Genomic DNA, 7,300 nt, shown 5'->3' with positions numbered 1-7,300 from the left:
ACAAATACTGCATGTCCATTTTCCCTTGCAGCTGTAATTCATTACTATGTTGGCCCACAGTTCCTTATGGAAGCTTTCCCATGTCTTGGTCAAAAACAAGAAGTAAATGACCACCCTTGAGGTTGAAAAGAAAAAAAGTCACATCCAGAGCGTTAGTCATCTCGCTCTCAACTTCAGACATGCCTGTCTTTGTTCATCCCAAAAATGGCACCTCTCCTGAAGTTAGTAATCCAAATGAGTCCCAGTGATCTGCTTGTGGCATCTTCCTGGATGTAAAGAGGATGCGTTTTGATACGCGGCACAACTGAGTTTTAAGAGACACTAAAAGGGCCTCATCAAGCTGTTGAATTGCAATTCCAACAGAATGTGTGCAATCAGATATTTATTTTCATTACTATGAGGGTTTTGCTCCTGGAATAGGCTGAAATAGGAAAGTGTGGTTTGGTTGGGCTTCTTGCGATTTTGTAACTCACAGCCACTTATAATGATGAGGAAATGCTTAGATTTCACACAACCTGTTCAACAGATGACATAGTCAGCTAATTTACTAAACCTGCTTTTCTTCTTCTCTAAGCCCCCTTGTTGAATCACCAACTGTCAGTACCGATAGCATGATGCTGCTGCTTGTAGTACCTTGCCAGAGTCCTGTTAAGGCTGCTGAATGATTCTGGACGACTGAACCCCCACCACACGCGCACGCATATTCACCGTAGTCACCGCGGAGCCCAAACCGCAGGCACTCATGTCAAACGAGTCTGTGAACAGACCTTTTATTCCAGAACTGAGTTGCTGTATGAGTCAGCTTGTACCTCTTTCAAACGCTCCCAAATGTCACTTTCTTTGACTTCACCCATTCACTTTCACGAAGCTGCTTATCGTCAAGCCTGCACATCGACAAGCTCACCTGGGCTGTTTTGTTTGTCAGCTCCTTGACCCTGTCATGAACTTTCAGTTTGGCTTGCTGCCTTGTGAGGCATTTGGTTTGACCCAGGTACTTCCCCTGCTACCCAGAAGGCCCTGGTAACGCAGACTTATCCAGACATTTGCACAAAGATCCTTTTACGTTTTCCACTTCTCTTGCAGTATGAATTCCCTGCATCCATGTGAGCTTGTTTTTATGGATGCATGCCTATGGGCTTACGGAGGAAAAAAGATGGGGTTAGAGGGAGGTGAGATTTGTCGTTTAATTTGTCGCATTGATTTCAAACCAAAGTCTCTGTTTAAGGTGGTGTAAACTTGGGGTTTAAGGACTTCAAAAAATATTCTTCCCCTGTGTAACCATTTCACCAGACCAGACCACTATCTCAATGTTCTAGTAACAATATTTAGTATACATCTATGTATGGTATTTCCCAAAATTGATTTTGAATATTTAGCCGCTATTAGTCCCCCCCCCAAAAAAAAACCAACCCAAAAACAAAACAAACATCATTAGATTATATCAGTCTACATCCTAAATCTACGATGCCATCACTCATATTTTACTGAAAACCAGCCCGTTCATTTCTGTCTGTTCTATCTCAGCAAGACATCAAAATAAACTGCATCTTATCCAGATCACATGACATCATTGGAAAGGCGAGGATGTCCTCTGTTGAGCACACTAGGACTTAGTATGGTAGCTCAAACTTGTCTAAAGACGCAGACCAAACACAAATCAATAGGATGGCTCTCTGGAACAATCTAATCTAGACTGTTCAAGTGGCGAATTTGTTAACGTTTACTTTTTTACTAACCCAAATGTTTAGAATAAATATTCTCTCACACAACGTGTTGTTGATTTGTTTTGTTCTTTGTTTGAATACTGCCACATGGTCAAGTCTCTTGTAACATTCCGAACTAAAAAATAAAAATAAAACTATAACTTCTGTTGATGTAGTGTCAGATTGATATAGATATCAGACTGTATTCTAGGCTGCAATATCAGTATCGTATCAGAAAAAGAAAAAAAAATCCATCATCTAAGCAATGCTTCCCAATTGTTTTTTGCAAAGTTCACTATAGGAAAGAGAGAACCTTTCATGCTCCAACTATAAATGTGATTATTATCTATAAAAATCATGACTGATAGTTGACAAGTGTCTGATTGAACAAATTATCATTCATACCTTCCCCAAGCTTTTCTGTGCAAAACAATTCTGGACATTTCCATTGCTTTTTTTTTTTTAACCTCTCCATATGCGGCCATGGGCCCCAATGCATTGCACTGGCTACACCGGCGATTATTCTGTCTCTGCTTAAGCCTGCTTCAGACATCTGTTAGCAAGCTAATACATCATAGCTCGGTTGTGTTGAAGAGGAGGTGAAAATATGAGAAGAACATGCACAGAGGGAGGAAAAAAAAGAAGGGAACAGGAGATGTATTGCCCCTGTCGTGATGATAGATGAAGACAAAAGTGATGAATGGCTGCCAGGAATCTGAAAAAAAGAGTAATAGAATACTTGTAAAATAAAGGTGTGGGTGTATTGTTAGCATAACTCAGGGGTGCTCAATGAGTCGACCACGGTCTACCATCTTGCTATTGTTGGTCGCTCGCATGACATTGCGCTACATAGAAAAAAAAAACCCAGCTGAAGAAAAAGGCAATTGAGAAAAAATGAACTTTGTTGTTAACATAGGAAAATGCTCACTCTAAGAGGTAAATATCAAGTAGTAGACCTCTGTTGCTACCTTACTTCCGGGAGGAACTTCAAAATAAAAGCCTACCAAGGCCGTTCGTGTCATTTCTAGACTCAAGAGTTTTATTGTCAATGCATAGTAACACTACACAATGAAATTCTTACTCTATTCACTTTTCCGGGCAGACTTACTTTTCACAATAAAGCAAATGATAAAGTAGGCAATAAAAATAGTACTATGGTAATAAGTGCAGTGAAACTGAAGCACTAATAAAGGAGTAGACTCACATTCTGAACATATTATGGCGTAGATGTTCTTGCAATGTGCAGTGTGAGGGAGTTGTGAGGTGCACGTGTGCACGGTGACTAGTGATGGAGCAGATTAGTGTGTGAGGGATTTGTTCAGAATCCTGATGGTCTGTAGGCAGAAGCTGTTCGCCAACTTTGTAATCCTGGCCTTCTTGCTACTGTAGCATCTGCCTAATGGCAGTAGTTAAGCAGGTTGTGTTGTGGGCGAGTATTGTCCCTGATGAAATTGTTTTTCCTCTCTCAGAACCCTGGTGTGGTAAATGTTCTGCAATGAGAGGAACACTGCTCCACAGATGTGCTGTGATGTCTTGATCACACGCTGGAGAGCCCTCCTGTCTTGTCCTGTGCAGTTGCCGTATCAGACTGTGATGGAGGTGCTGAGAACCCTTTGAATTGTACATCTGTAGAAGTTGCTGAGAATCTTTGCTGGCATGCCAAATATCTTCAATCTCTTCAAAAAGTATAGTCTCTGTTGGGACTTTTTGATGATCCATCAGATATTATGGGACCAGGTGAGATCCTCGCTGATGCAGGTGCAGAAGAATTTAAAGATTTTCTCACTCTCCACCTCTGTCCTATTGATGAATAGTGGTGGTTTGCGTGGCTCCATCTGCCGCCTTGGGTCAATGATCAGCTCTTTGGTCTTGTCTGCGTTTAGATGGAGATTGTTGCTGCAAAATCAGGCCACAAGGTGTGCCACCTCTTTCTTGTATGCTGTCTCGACCCCACCAGCGATCAGCTCGATGACTTTAGTGTCTTCCGCGTAGATGTTGTTGTTCTTGGAGGTGACACAGTCATAAGTGAAGAATCTGTAAATCACGGGGGCTCAGCACACAGCTCTGGGGTGTCCTGGTGCTTACAGTTCTGAGTAAGCTGTGTTGTCGCACTGCAGTTGGATGAACCTACAAATGTGAGTGACACAACCCAGATGTGTATTTTTGTTAATATGGTGTGTCCTAAACTGTGATATCACTAAAATATTTTTGGGTGATATCACTGCAAAAGAGGAGATATTCATTTGTTATACTGGTGCTGAGCTGCGTTTACCGCCCGTCTGGTTATTGCGATATCAACAGCGGTTCCTGACAAAACATTGATAGATCGCGTGAAATTGGCTGCTGGACAAGAAGATCTTGGGGCGAAATGTTGGTACCCCCGACATGGGTACAACCACCTGTTTGTTGATTGTCTCACTTGCGTTTTCGGGCCAATGTGCTTGAGAATGACGCTCATGCAAACAACAACAGAAAAGTACACATTTCTTTCACTGGTCAGAAATGAGTCATTGAAACCACAAGACTGTCATATTAAGCAGTCCAACAATGGAAGATTGTATAGCGTACGCGCACGCAGCAATGGATGACAGGCCTGTCCACGGCCGAGACATTTGAAGAGAGGAAAAACGCTGCGTGCGTTGACCGTGGCTTATTGTGTACATGGCCATTACTGGCTGGTTGTAACTGTTGGTAAAGGAGGAAGAGAGGCTTGAGAGAAGGAAAGAGGGGGTTGTGCCAAGAGGAGTTTCAAAGAGTGCAAAAGGAGAAGAGGTTGCCCCCGCAGGCTTCTGTGGCTGCCTGTGCGCTCCTGTTATGCTCAGCGGCAGCGGCTGGCTAAATAAACAATCCTAATTGGCTGTGGAGCCCCACTAGTCTGGGGTTTCACTCGCTTTCATCCTCGGGAAGCTGCTGGGAAGCTGTGGGAGAGCTGAGGTAAAGCATCGTGATAAACACGCGCTTTACCGCACACGTATAAAATCTCCCACATGCGCTTTCGTTCTTCTGTAAAGATCATATTGGACGCTCACCCTTTGCCCTACTCTCGCTTGCTGTCATCACATAAATGTGATGTATTGGTGTGTGACCTGCTACTGGCCTCCTTTAATGCAGCTCAGCAGAAAGCCGGCTGGATGTATGGTTGTTTGTATGAATAGATGGTTGTTTGTTTATATGACTAGTGTTTCAAAGGGGAAGGCGACCTCAAAAATTTCTTTACAATTATGTCTTCGATGCGGCACCACAAACAGGGTATTCGGATGATTATATTTCCCTTGCTCTTGAATGAATATTAGCAGTGTCACGATTCAATTCAAATTTTTGGGTGTCTGATTTGATTCAGATCAAATTGGATTAAAAACAATTTGTGATTCAAACTACCGGTAATTTGATTTACAGTGATTTCTGTTTCAATCTATAGATGTGCAAAGATTCGTCATGGTCTTGTTTAGTCTGCTTTGCAGGACAGGATGACAAATGCAGGCATTAAAGTGTGTGTGTTTTATTTTATTTTTTTTTACATTTATTAAGTTTTGACTTTTAAGGAAGATGGCTTTTTCCACAAAAACAGCATGTAGGCCACAACCGCTACTCTTTACTTTATTTAGAATCGCGGACATACCAACCACTAGAATGGAAGATGGACGCCTTGTTGTTTTGATTAGGTCTTGTATTTATGTGTGACTGGTTCATATATTGTAATGAAACAAATTATCAATGCAATTTCACAGTCATTATCTTCATAATATATATAAGCTTTTATAGACTGGTAGAAAGCCCACGTTGTCTAAATATATGTACTTATTTGCAGTTACAGATGGACCATTTTTCTGTCTCAGTTTGAGATGTTCAACACATTTCACAGGGGTACATCACTGTATAAAGGTTGAGAACCACTGGACCAGAGCACAACCATGAATCCAGAGATGAATTTATTAATTTTCATAAAGCAATGATTGTGACCTGTCATGTACAGAGAAAAACAAAATGAAGCATTTGCCCGAAGTATGTTCCAGGAAAGTGAAAAAAAGGCTCTCAAACAGACGCTGGGCCCTGTCCAAGAATGGCTTGGGAAAGGGAATTGTGAAAGTGGTTGTCATGGAGGATCGAATGAAAGGAGGATGACTTTCTGTCTGGAAATGCATGTTACTGCTCTCTTTACATCCCCGCTAAGTGAACAAAAGAAGCTAACCAATTCCAGACCTGCAATATATAAACTGTCAAGAAAACAGGACTGGATGACAATAATAGATTAAGGCCAAGTGGCAGTGCCCATTATGAAGAGACGGACCAAAATGGCAGTGAGTTGTACTTTGATAGAAAAATGCCTGACAACACCCACAAACAAGTGAATTTATTTTTAGTAAGGTCGAGTCAGTAGTACGTCTTTCATATTTTTGAAAATAAGGCAAATAACTCACAATCTTATAGTAAACATGTACCTCACTCTATTTATGTGCGCAGTAAAGACATGCCACGGTTTACTGTCTCCGAAGGCATCCTCTGGAATTTTTGCATTCTTTAGTGGTTTAGTGGTTCTGGCAACAGGGGCAAGTTGGGAGTCAAAGGGATGAATGTAAAGACGGTTCGGACCTGAAGGCAGCGCCACTGCCTGACTTATACCTCCACTATTTGCATCTTTTCCTCCTTTCCTGGATCACTTTATAGTACTTGTGCAACCCATACAGACATCCAAGGTGATTCCTGATTAGATGCGCTTTTTACTGGACGCTAAGCAAACTTTTTTTTCTCCTACCTGGCTTGAATCATTGGTCAAACATATGGAATTGCACTACTGGGGTCAAATGGAGGATTAAATGCAGAAACTGGAAAAAAAAAATGTTGTCAACTGAAAAGGCATGTGTTTGTCACATGAAATCATCTGTGACATCATTTTAGCAATAGTATAATGACCATATAAGTACTGTACTAAAATGGCGCACAAAGGAGAAAAAAAATCCCTCTGTGAACTAAACTAAAAAAAGAAGAAATACTTACCCATCCATACTCGACTTCTTGGTTACAAGGAGATTGACAGATGTCCAGTGCCATTATAATTCTAAATTTGCACAGTTCCATGCAGATTATTGGTTCATCTAGAATCCTCACTCAAATTTATTGGACTCTTCTTTGGCCTATTGAGTATACTTCTACCTTATGGAAATCTTTTTTTTTTTTTGTTCAGGGCACCATTGTACCTTTGTGCCTGTGTTACTCATTCACAATCAGCATAGTCAGGTAAAAAAAAAAAAAAATCTTGTGAATGAACTTAGGGGTATGATAGGGACAAGACTGGGCAGTAACCACTTTTTTCCAAAGATCGCTGTGAAGATGTCATTCCATCAGTGTTTGCCTCTTGAGTTAAGAGAGAAAGTGGGAGGAGAGGATGTGAAGGATGAAGGGAAGAGAGAGAGAGGCCGAGGGCGTACTTCTTCTGAACGCGGCTGGCAGCCAACAACAACAGCCGACTCCAGTAGGTCGGCACAGGAAGGGAGTTGGGGGAGAGGGTGGGTGACTGAGTGTTAGTGTGGATCTATATGTGTGTGAAAGAGTGTGTGGGGAGGTTGTTAAAACTCTCATGCATGCATACTGGGCTCCTC

The sequence above is a fragment of the Hippichthys cyanospilos genome, chromosome 4 (genome assembly GCF_059441005.1).
Source record: "Hippichthys cyanospilos isolate Australia breed blue-spotted pipefish chromosome 4, RoL_Hcya_1.0, whole genome shotgun sequence".
Classification (NCBI taxonomy): Eukaryota; Metazoa; Chordata; class Actinopteri; order Syngnathiformes; family Syngnathidae; genus Hippichthys; species Hippichthys cyanospilos.
The sequence above is the reverse complement of the archived record's forward strand: the minus strand, read 5'-3'. Positions refer to the sequence as shown.